The following is a 12,199-nucleotide window of genomic DNA, read 5'->3' on the forward strand; positions in this document are numbered from 1 at the left end:
TGTGAAAAATATAAAGGGAGGAAAAATAATTTCTCTCCACCCTTCTAGCTTCTCAGTTGAGACCCCCTGTGATGAAGGACAGATTAATAGAGAGATTAATAGTATACAGAAAAACAAACAAGCTTACTAACATGGATACCTCCTGTAGATATGGGAGATACCCAGAAAAACTGAGTAACTCTCCAAAATGGACCAAGCCATCACCTTAAATACCAACTCCAGTGGTTGACAGAAGAAGATAGGGTGGGAGACAGCCAGGTTTTCAGGCAAAGCACAGTAAACAAGTGTATGGTTGTTATGCAGGCTTAAGTTCAGATTTAGTCCTCCTCCTCTCCCTAGTACACAGAGTTACCCTTACAAATAGAGATCTCCCTTATAAATGTAAATTGCTCATATAAAAGGGTAACTTCCACTTGGTTTTCAGAGTTTTTTTCATATCTGCTGGTTTAAAAAAATGATCAGCTTAAAATAATTCTTATGCCAAAGAGGCATATTTTGGGGTGACAAATTCATCAATTCTTCTACCCCTCAAAAATAATACACACATACACACACATAACGCCTTTCTGGAGTTATTCATCTGGCTGAGTAACCATATGGTGACTTGATAGATGGATTTTAAGATGGTTAGTTGGAGTCCATATCCTTACTGTTTTTCAGTTCTGGGATTTCTAAGACTCTAGTTGAAGTGACATGTTGTGTATGCAAGTGCTAAATTCAGAATGGAAGAATAAACAATGATCCTTTATTTTCCTTTTAGACGTTTCCCCTAATTTATTCAAAATTTTAAGTCCTTTTTTTTTTCTCCCCAAAGGATTTAATCTTGATATTTCTGTAATGGTCACTTTTTGATTACCACTTTTTAAGAACTGCCAACCTTTAACCTGGCGTTTGCTTTCCTTCATCTCCAGAGTCACAAGGCCAACATTGTAGCTCTAAGAACTGAATTGTAATCAGTAAGTGGAAGTCTGTTTCTTTTGGAGACTGGTGGCACAAATGGAGGTAAGTGTGTATGTGGGAAACATGTGCAAGAGATAATAAGAACTATGAGGCAGATAAAGGCACTGGAATCTACTGGAAAGTAAGATGAGTTTAGCAGTTTACTTGACTGACAGCTTATGAGGACCTGATTTTAAAAAAACGCTCCAAGGGAATCCTAATGTTTACAATTTCTGGGGACTATTTGGGTTACCACAAAAAGAAAAAAAATGTTTTGTTCAATTTTCTCCCTAATTTCATATACAGATTAGGTGGCATTAGACAAGAAAGGCACTTAGTATGTTTTTTGTTACTTGTTTATTTTCAGGAAACTGTCACTCTGAACCAGATGCCAAATTAATAATGGGATTCAATCTAAAGTCCTTCATAGTAAAGGTTAGGTTGTATAATGCTGCTCATTGTTGTCCCATGTGATCAGGTATGGGTTGGAGGTAATTGAGAACACATGCTTCTTAGTCCTCATAGGAAAAGAGATTTCGATCTTTCTATTAAAAAATTTTAGTACATCAGGGAAACAGAATCTTTGTGGCTGCACATGTGTAGCCAGTAATCAGCACAATTAGCAAGGGTTTCCTCCTCCAAACAGGCTTTGGTCAAACCACTCTAAAGAGAAATCAAGTAGCTTCAATATGATGAGAGGAACAGCGGATGAAGAGTATTAATATATCTGAGTTCCTATTCTGGATTTACTGTGACTTGCTGAGTGATTATACTTACTTCTCTTTGTGTCCAGGCATTAGTTTTCTCAACTATACAAGAGACAGTTTTTTCAACTCTAAGAGTGATGGAATATCTCTAGGACCAATGACTCTTCTAAAATTTGCAAGGCAGACCTGTTTCCACGTCTTAAATTTTCTAGGCATAGTAACCTCATACTTTCTCCATTAAGTCTTTCCTCAAACTTGTTGGGTCTGGATATGTCTGTGTTGTACCCAAGCAGCTCAGGTTGCTAACAATAAAAGTTAGTATCTACATATTATAATGGTTAGGCACATGGATTCTGAGTCATATGATCTGAGGTGAAATTCTGTTTTCCCAACTTGTTAATTAAATGATTTGAGCTGAGTTATTTAACCCCTTGACACTTGTTTTCTTTCCATCATACAATAGAGATAATGGTAATATCAACCTCATCAAGGAGTTTAGAAAATCAAATAAGACAAGCCACATATTTAATGAACAGTGAGAATGCAATGAATTGTAGCCATTACAGCTACCCATTAAAAAAAAAAAAACCCTTAAGGAGCTGCATTTATGGAAGTATCTGGAGGAATGGAGGTATTCAGGAATTTTTTTCTTTATATTTCTTTTGACCAGAAGGGGTATCATCAAATATGGCTAATATATACAAGGGCTCATGTTTCCTATCTCTATCTTACTTTGTTCCTCAAGAATATCTCCTAGAGGAGAAAGATATTGACCTAGAAAAGCTTCACTATTGGCTTTGTGCTTCTTTTAAGTGCCAAAAAAATAGCCCATTTAGTTGCCTATTTGGGATATTCCAGTTCTTAAAAGCAATTCAGTCAGTTAATAATTCAGCAATTTTTTTTTCTGGCATATTCTTGATGAGTACCTACTGTGTTCCAGTTACACAGCTAGGTGCAGTACTGAGAACTGTTATATTTGGAGATTTACCTTTTGTCTTGTCTGAGAGTTGATCTATTAACCTGAGTGAATCTTCATGAATTGCAGACTTCAAATTCTCAAAACCATGGAGAGTTCTCTAGAGACAGAATTTTTGATTGTGGGAGGAGGGTTAAGGAAGAGTCAGATGGACACTCAGACTGCCTAACCTTCCATAAAACCCTCTCAGCAGGATGACACCTGTTATGTGGCACCCATCTCAAAAGTAAGCGGGAGCTGCATTCTGGAGAAAAGGAGAATTTTTTAAGTCCACCCAAAGTGGCCTCATGGATTAGGCAAAACTCTGCCTTCCAGGAATTAAGAATCTGAGGTTTTATTTCTCTCCCTCTCACTCAGAATCTCTTTCTCTTCTTTCTTTAGATACCACTGTCCCCCCTCCAGGTGAAAAATGTGTACCATTGTGACACTCTCTCTTCCCCTCTTCCCTGTTTCCAAATGTTCAAAAACATACATAAAAAATTTTATGAAGTGCTTAGTTTATTAGACCAATAAATCCTCCATTTTTTTAAACACCTGCAGTAGATGTGGAAAGTTTATATGGAAATTAAGTCAGCTACATCTTTTTTAAAATTAGACACAATCCTATAATGTACATACCAATATATATAACCATATATATGTTACATATATTTAGTACCATACACATACACACAGATATAACATTTATTTACACATAGGACTTTTTAAAAAAATAGGTCTTAGCTGTCTATAGAGTTTAGTGCAATGTCGTGGGATTATTTGCTTCGATGTGTCTCTCCATAGATGTGATTTTGCCTAGACTCATTTTCTCGGTGGACAGTGTGGGAGGCAGGGTGGTGGTAATAGTCCCAGAGGAAAGTAGATCTTACTGGGAAATTTTCTTTATGTGATCCTGCAACCTTGGCGGAAAAACAAAATGGATGGCAGAATAAAATAGTCAAATACAAATATTTAAAAATATAAACATATTTTAGAGTTTACTGACTGTTTTCATACCTCCTAAATAATTTCTTATATTTATGATGTAAGGGAAGGGGACTTTTGCAAGGGTGACAAAGATGGGTAAAGGGGAAAGAGACCATTTTCCTCCCTTCCCCTTCGTAGAATGTCTTTTCAGGAGCCATTGTGGGCCTGGGCTGAGTCCTTTCTCTAACCTTTGCAATGTAGGATAATGTCTCCAGGGACTAGAAAAGCCCCATCTTCAGTTTTGCAATGCAGAGTTGTGTTCAAGGTCATGAACCTCATTCCCCCTTATAAAGTGAGAATACACCTCTGGGAGTCTATTTTGAGGTGTAACCATTTGTATTTTTACCAAGAGATAAGAGAAGCTTTATTATTCTTACAGAGGAGGTCAATTAACTAAACAAATAGCTATCTCAAATCCCAAGTGAACTTTGGACCTGCTTTGCTGTTTAAATTGTGTGAAATTTTATTCTGACTTTGTGGTCTCTTGTGGGCCACATATATACATGCACTCTAAATACATCAGGTTTCTTTATTTCTGTATCAATATGGAGAGATATCTCTTTGTTGGTAGGATTTTTACTACCTCACTATTTTACAGGTGTGATCTCATCTTCTGAGAATTCTCAGAAGAACCTATGAAATATGAGTTATTATTGCATCCAATATTTATAGGAGTGGAAACTAAGTTTCAGCTAAGTTAAGTAACTTTCTCTAGGTTTCAGCATGTCTGAGACCCACATTTATATTTGACTTCAGAATCTGTGCTCTTTACCTCTATGTGACACTGAATCTGTACCAGTGAAATGAGATTGTTATTGATGTCCTTCATACTTCAAAGATGACAATAAAAATAAGAGAAATTAACAACATTGGGCAAGCCTCCACAGGGTCAAACTCAGGTCCTGAATTATAGCATGGGACAAAGAAAAGTCCGACTTTGAGGCTCAACAAACAAGGTTGGAAACAGAACAGTAATTCTAAAACTATTCCATAAGTTTTCTAACTAAACTATTCTCAACTATTCCAAAATAGAGATGGGATTCCTAGAAGAAATGGGCTTATGATCATCTCTTATCTTTACCCCCCTGCTAGAGAACTGTGAACTGTTCTTTCTAACTTGCAGATTGATACCATCTGAGTAACTCTTGGAGCACTGCTTGGACTAATAAGGTAGAGCCTTGCCTTTGTGAAAATGTGTTTGTCATTTTCTGTGGGATGAGTGTGGCTCAAGATTAAGGACACCATCTTGGTTAGAATGACTTGACATAGAATGTCTTTTTTTTTTCCTCAGATTTTATTTTAAGTAATCTCTACACCCAATTTAGGCTTGAATTTATAAACTGAGATCAAGAGTCACATACTCCACCAACCAAGCCAGCCAGGTGCCCCAACAAGCCCATACCTTGTGCTATGCTCACCAGAAGTGTGGCTACCATCAGTCACCATACAACACTATTACAATACTATTGACTATAGACATGGAATGTCTTTTTAAATCTCTTCTTAGATATGAGTGTAGATCAAATTGTGTGTGCTAGGACAAAGGGCATGATTACAAAGTAGTCTGGTAATCAGAAATTAATGAAGAGTTTTCTAAGCATTTCTCTCTGTGATAGGTTATGGTGTGCTACTATACTCAAGAGACTTATTTTTTTTTTTTAAACATTTTATTTTTTTTTTTTTTGAGAGAGAGAGAGACAGACCGCGAGTTGTGGAGGGGCAGAGAGAGAGAGAGAGACACAGAATCTGAAGCAGTCTCAAGACTCCGTGCTATCAGCACAGAGCCCAAGGCGAGGCTTGAACTCATGAGCTGTGAGATCATTACCTGAGCCAAAGTCAGATGCGCAACTGACTGAGCCACCCAGGTGCCCCTAGACTTACTCATGTTTTAATTGAGAAGATAAATAGCAATAAAAATCATTGCATCTTTAGAAACAAATAGATCAGAGACGACAGATTTAAGAATAAATAGCGCTCTCTGGCCAGAAAAAAGGTATGTTTAATATGGCCCTCAAAATGCTTTAAAAATATCAAACCAGATGCTAACATGTAAAAACATTATGATTTTAATGATTTTAAATTTAAATACTTTATTTATGTTAATAACAGAATATATTATACTTTTACTTTCTTCTTTCTTGGCTTTAATGCAAGTAAATTCATCAATATTTTCAAAATCTACTTCATTGCTTATGTCATGTTTCATTGAGAGAATTGCCATGTTTGACAATTTCTCTTGACCGAGTAATGATCTTAAAAAACTTTAACGAATTTAATTATATAAATTACCTGATTAAAAAATTAAATGAATAAAATGTATTTTAATGAAGTTAATTCTATATGCCTTTTTTTTCCATTTGTAAATATTTTTTCAACTACTTTTCTGCAAAAAGTAACCACTAAAAATTACATAAAAACATGTATATAAAGGTGCATATTTTCCTTTTGCCTCAGTCTCCAATATGATTCTGCGTAACACTGATCTTTATTTAAAATTTTGATATTTGCGGGGCGCCTGGGTGGCTCAGTCGGTTAAGTGTCCAGCTTCGGCTCAGTCCATGATCTCACCATTCATGGATTCGAGCCCTGCATCAGGCTCTGAGTCTGGAGCCTGCTTCAGATTCTGTGTCTTCCTCTCTCTCTGCCCCTCTCCTTTCACGCTCTGTCTCTCTCTCAAAAATAAACATTTAAAAAAATGTAAAATTTTGATATTTGGCTTACCACAGATTTTTTCTGCATTATTTTGATTTTTTAAAATATTGAAATAAAATGTTCTTTATCTTGAAATAAAATGTTATTTATCTATGTTATCTTGACTGCTGAGTTTTTTAACACTTGGGTCATCTGGATCCTGGTTCTCTCACTGGGGTGAGTCCCCTTCCATCACGGAGCCTTTCAATACTGCAGCTCAGTTCTGCAGGATGACAAGACGGCTTTTACACCCACTGCCAGTGATCTCTCAGGGTAGTTGTTTTTCCTCTCATTTTAAAATACTGCTTATATTTTAGGAAAAATGCCCATGTGTCTGCAGCCGTATCTTTTCCCCCCACCACCCCACGGCATGTTTGATTCATGGGTGCGATGGGCAAATGAAAATTAGGTTTTGGAAGGAAAATTTCTCCAAAACAAGGTGGATAATTTGTACTAGAATATTTTCCTCAGGATTCAAACTGGTTGTTTGTGAAAAATATTCTGGCAAGCCCGACTACACCAAGTCTGATGTGCCTCTGCATGTGATGACCATGTCATGACTTATTCTTACATCATTTCATTATTAATGCGTACACACACACACACACACACACACACACACACACACACACAGTTTTCTCTTTGTGAACATACTGGGCACGTTTTATTCTCTCTACCGATCTTCAAGATGAAAGCTGTGTCTCAGGAGTTAAATGACTTGCACTCTCTTGAACCATCCTCCTCACTGCTGCTGGCTTGATATTCATTCAATACCAATCTTACTGTTCCATGTTTACTTAAAACTTAGGACTTAATACAGACTCCTTAGCATGACCCTTGAGAACCCCATGTTCTTGGTGTTTGTGCCTCCCTAGCCTCACCTCTTACCACTTCACACTGTGAACACTTACCACACTGATCTATCTAATAGTAACTAATTTTATTCAGCACATATGTGCTTGCTATTGTCCTCGGTGCTTTGCACATTGTGTATCTTTCATACCAAATCATGCAATAGTATTATTCTTCCCACTTTACACTTCATTCATTTATTCAATCACTCTCAACAAAAAGCAATTGTTCCAGGTGATAGTGATACAATAGAGAACAAGAATCACAGACTTCTGCCCTCCTAGAGTTGACCTCTGGCAGATGAAACCAGATGAGTAAACAAATAAGTAAAGTAGATAATACATTAGAAGTGACAGAAAAAACAGTGGAGGAGGGTTAGGGTGGGCTGTGATGTCCTTTTATGATATTAAAAGAAGATCAAGACTTCAAAGGGGTGAATTTACTGATTCCCGCACACATAGCTGGTAAATGGGGAAGCCTGTCTATCTGATATGAAAACTGCTATACAGCCCCATCCAAGACTGAACACAGAGGATTAGAGGAATCATACACATGTGTGACTGCTTCATGCCTTTGTACTTGACTCAGCTTGAAGGGCCATTCTTTTCCACTTGGCTGGGGAGCACATACTGTTTCTAGTTTCAAGTCAATCACTGCCTCTGTGGGTAAGCTGGTTTCATGACCGTTTCTTACTCTGCTCCAGGTAAGAGCAAACACTCCTACCCTCCCTCTCTATTCTCTGGGCCCTGGCCCTCAGGCTTCCTCATGACAGAGTTTGATCGGATTGTAATTCCTCCAGAGTTTGGCGCACAGTAGGTGCTTAACTAATGATTGTTGAATAAACATCATAAAAGCTTGGGATAAGAAGTCAGATTTTCCAGTTTTCGATATCCTAGAGAGTACTTAAGCATTTTAAAATAAACACTTTGCTGCTTTTTTATCAGAGGGCCTTTGAAATTAGTAATCTCCTCCAGCGTATCTAAATTAAGATTTTCCTTTCTTGGACCAAAACTTGTAGATGCAAACATTTTAGCATTTGATGTGGGTAAAAAAGGTCAACTTGTAAACTCCTGATTTGCCCCCAAAACTGTGAGAGACAAAAACTGGCCCCATCACAGGGATCAGGATCACTCTGTTGGAGTTGAGTTCCCGGGACTTTCTATACCAGTGCTAGTTTGAGAGGCTCCCCTTCACTGGTGATGGATGTAGCAATCAACGAAAGTAGAAATGGAGGTGGACATGGGATATAGCAACGTGCAGGTTTGATGCCCTGTTTGGGCTTTGCCGGTCCTTTCAGGAAATGGATTCCTGGCTGATGCTTCACACCCCACCCCTCCCGCACTGTCCCACCTGGCTTCCTGCTGAGCCTCACTAGCAGTTCCAAGGTTTGAATAGGACATATTGGGGTTAAATGTTGTCATTCATCTTGGTTGGCCAATTTTGGTCAAATGTTAAAAATGTTGATCGAAAGCAAAGGCTCTGGAGTCAGGCTTCTCGAGTTTGAATCCTGGCTCCTCTTCTCCACCTTATTTAATCATCTCATCATGTTGTTATCCAGGTATTGCTTCCACATGAGGGATGAGGAAACTGAGACTTAGAAAGTTGAAGTAACTTCCCCCCAAAACCTCCAGTCAGTAAGGGGCAGTAGTGAGATTGACTGAGGCTGCCTGAGTCCCAAGCCCAGGTGCTCAGTCCCAGAGCTGCACAGGCACTCATACCTGGTACCTCATATTCACTCCTCTGAGTATCATAACTACTGCTAAAAACTAATGCTTCCTGTCCCATCTTTTCACAGTGAGCATAACTAAGAATTATAGGGACTTGCACAAGGGAATTAGAGAACACTGTCAAATGTTGAGTTCAACTAGTTAATATGAAATTTTTTTTCTTTTCTTTTTTTTCTAGAATTTATTTTGAGATAGAGAGAGACACCACGGCACATGCAAACGGGAGAGGGAGAAAGAGAAAGAGAAAGAGGGAGAGACAGAATCCCAAGCAGGCTCTGCACTGAAAGTGCAGAGCCTGACCCAGAGTCAATAGTTGGACGCTTAACCCACTGAGCCACCCAGGCATCCTGTCAATATAAAAATTTGTTAAAACTTTTGCTAAGCAAGCCATTGTATACCCAGAGTGTCCAGTCTTCAATATCAGGTAGTTTTTTATTTTTAAAATATTTTCAAGAGGACACACAAATGGAAGTTTTGAATGATTTGACACTTAAATAACATTGTTGCTTTGAAAATAGCGTTAAAGTTTTTTCTCCAGAATTTCAGTCTACTTCTGAATTTTTCTTACCCAGGTGATGAGTTAGCTGTATCTTTTCTTCTTACAGTGCTGGGCAGATAATCTGCTCTTAATGTTCTTTCATGCAATAAACCTTCGCTCTTTCAACAAATCAGTTTCCTTAATAATATTTTTATTAGGGAGACACTCATCTTGTATATATCAGACACACTATGCTTCCCCCTTATCAAGTACATATAGATTCATTTCTTGGTCAAGTTACTCTACATCTTGTGCTGCTCCCACAAATTAGGTACTAATTAATATTTATTTGGATTCTTTATTTTGTGTATTTATTTTATGAACGTGTATAAATTTTGTTATTTATTTTTACTCATTTATTAAATGGTTTATAGAAAACAGCAATTTGGACAATTATAACAGTCCAATACCTGTAAGATGCTATCATTAAGGGACATTGCTAGCTAAACAGTAATTAAAAACTAGTTCACAGTGAAATAGATATATTATGATTTTTGGTAATTTATAAAGTGAGATGATTCTTTCAGAGGTTCTTTTACATTTTAGATTTTTTGAAAAAAATAGAAAAGTGATAGGAATGGATCCATCATTTTGATATGATGCTTAATAGGAGAAATTAAAATGCTGGGTTATATTCAGGGAATAAAATTTTTTGAACACTTATATGTGTAATGTGTACATTACACATGTAAAGTGTAATAGGTACTAATACAGATAATTTATTCCATCTTTTAACAATTAGTTGATATCTTTTATTCCCATTTTATACATAAAAGACCTGAAGCTTAGACTGATCAAATAACTTTTTCAAGGCAGGCTAAGTAGAGCATTGCAGGATATATGAATGAGTGAGGCCAAGTAGCACGGCAAGGACTAAAAGAAGGACCTGTGGCTGGAGCGTGGGTACGGGGGCAGAGTGGTCTGAGCTAAGCCCAGGAGGCAGGAAGAGCCGGCACCTGCAGGGCTATCTTGGAAATGCTGAGGATCCTGGGTTTCATGCATCAGTTTGGGAAAGAGCACCCTCACTGCATCATGAGGCATGAGTTGCAGGGGCTATCACAACAGCTCTGAGGAGATGCTGGAAGCACTGCTCACTGGGGTGTGACAGGGAGGTGGAGAGTAGAGAGTTTGAGAGGTATTAGGTGGGCAATGTCTAGAGGACTCATCATTAATTGGAGTGTGATGAAGATGTGAAACAGGATTCCCAGATTTTGGGCTTGCATAAATGAGTAGAAAGTGCCACTGTTCCTTCCAATGGGAGCACAAGGGGAGGAGCAAGTGTCAGGGACAAATTGTGAGTCCATTTGTGTGGGTGTGTGGTATATCCAGCATAGGTGGTCCATGTCCATGGAACTCAGAGGAAACACCTGTGCTGGGTATTCCAACTTGAGAGCAACAGTAAGAAGCACTTATTTACTGTCAGTTTCTCAAGTGGCTCGGGGTCATTTTCAGCAGAGGTCTCTGCCTATCTCTTCTGTAACTCAGTGGTCCATCCCTATATCTTCTTTTGTGTCAGATTCCCCTGAGTATAGTCTAGGGGAGGACGCAGGCTCAGCTTGTGGTTGAATCTCAGCTCTTGAATTTATTATTGTAAATGTAGGCAATTTGTTTAACCCTTCTGTGCTTCAGTTTCTTCCTCTGTGAAATAAGATTAATGGTACCAACTTAGTAGGATTGTATGAAGGTTAACTAAGTCTATTTGTATTTTAAGCTCTACTAACACTCACTATGGTAAACATTTAACAAATGTTAACTAACATTATTAATAATGATGACTAATATTAAAATATAAGTTCCTGGATTCTGATCCAAAATTCTTATGCACATCACATTATGTGGATGGATAAGCATTTGTATGTGGGTTTGGGTGCTGAGTATCTGTCTGGAGATGACAAATGGCATGGAGCCCCACGGTTCTGGTCAGGCAGCATCAGTGTCACCTGGCAAGCACCTTAAAAACATTTATCCTTGGACCTTAATGTAGAATTTAGTATCAGAATCTCTGGACCCAGAGCCCAGGGAATCTCTATTTTCTTTTTTAAGCAAACTTTCCAGAGTCTGGTAGTGCTTATCCCCAGCCAGGCCTGGGAACACTACATTGGATGATGTGTTACAATTCTTTTTATGTCAGAGATAACTATTTATCTACCAAAGAGTGTACTCCCCTTTCAAAGTATGGCTTCTAAGCTTGAAATTGGTTCTCTGTCTTGTGATCACATTTCTGGTCAGATGCACATGTGACTGGTTTTGGATAATGGAATGTGGGTGGAGACAAAGAATTTAGAAGTGGTCCTGCCCCTTACACACATTGAGTCCCCCTTAGTCCCCTGGGAGTGGACCATATTAGGCTCTAGAGGATGGCATGGCCATAGGATAGAGGGAATTTAGGATTTCATGAAATGCATGAAAAAACTGTTCTATTACATGAACAGGAAGTAAACTTCAAATGTGTTAAGTCACAGAACTGTGGGGGTTCTTTAGCATCTAGTGTTACCCTAACTGCTCTTCTACGTGAATTCTCCTTTAAGGAAATAGCCTAAGAAGCCCTATGAGGAAATACATCACACCATCATCAATGTGCTAGACCCTGATGAAACAGAATGAAAGTGTCTATTATTTGGTTCCTGTAACATGCATTTCAGTTGTGATTTATCTTTTATATTCTATGTTGATTGAGTACTTAGTATTAGAAAATTGTGCATTTGGAAGATATTTCTTAAGATTCCCAAATACCGTTTGAATATGAATTACTGAAAATAAGCAGCTTTCAGATCAACCTCACCCTTTTCCTTAATAGCTGAGA

The 12,199-nt window shown here is 38.0% G+C and overlaps 1 long non-coding RNA gene across 1 annotated transcript in view; it reads left to right on the plus strand.

Annotated features, from left to right (window-relative positions):
• The window catches only part of LOC132684569 (uncharacterized), a 108,098-nt gene that overhangs the window by 10,696 nt on the left and 85,203 nt on the right, over window positions 1-12,199 (plus strand). The window contains exon 4 of the long non-coding RNA XR_009612728.3: window positions 912-1,002. This is a non-coding gene — a long non-coding RNA (uncharacterized LOC132684569). The remainder of the gene's footprint in view (window positions 1-911; window positions 1,003-12,199) is intronic.

Source organism: Panthera onca, chromosome D2, assembly GCF_046562875.1.
Source record: "Panthera onca isolate mPanOnc1 chromosome D2, mPanOnc1 haplotype 2, whole genome shotgun sequence".
Classification (NCBI taxonomy): domain Eukaryota; kingdom Metazoa; phylum Chordata; class Mammalia; order Carnivora; family Felidae; genus Panthera; species Panthera onca.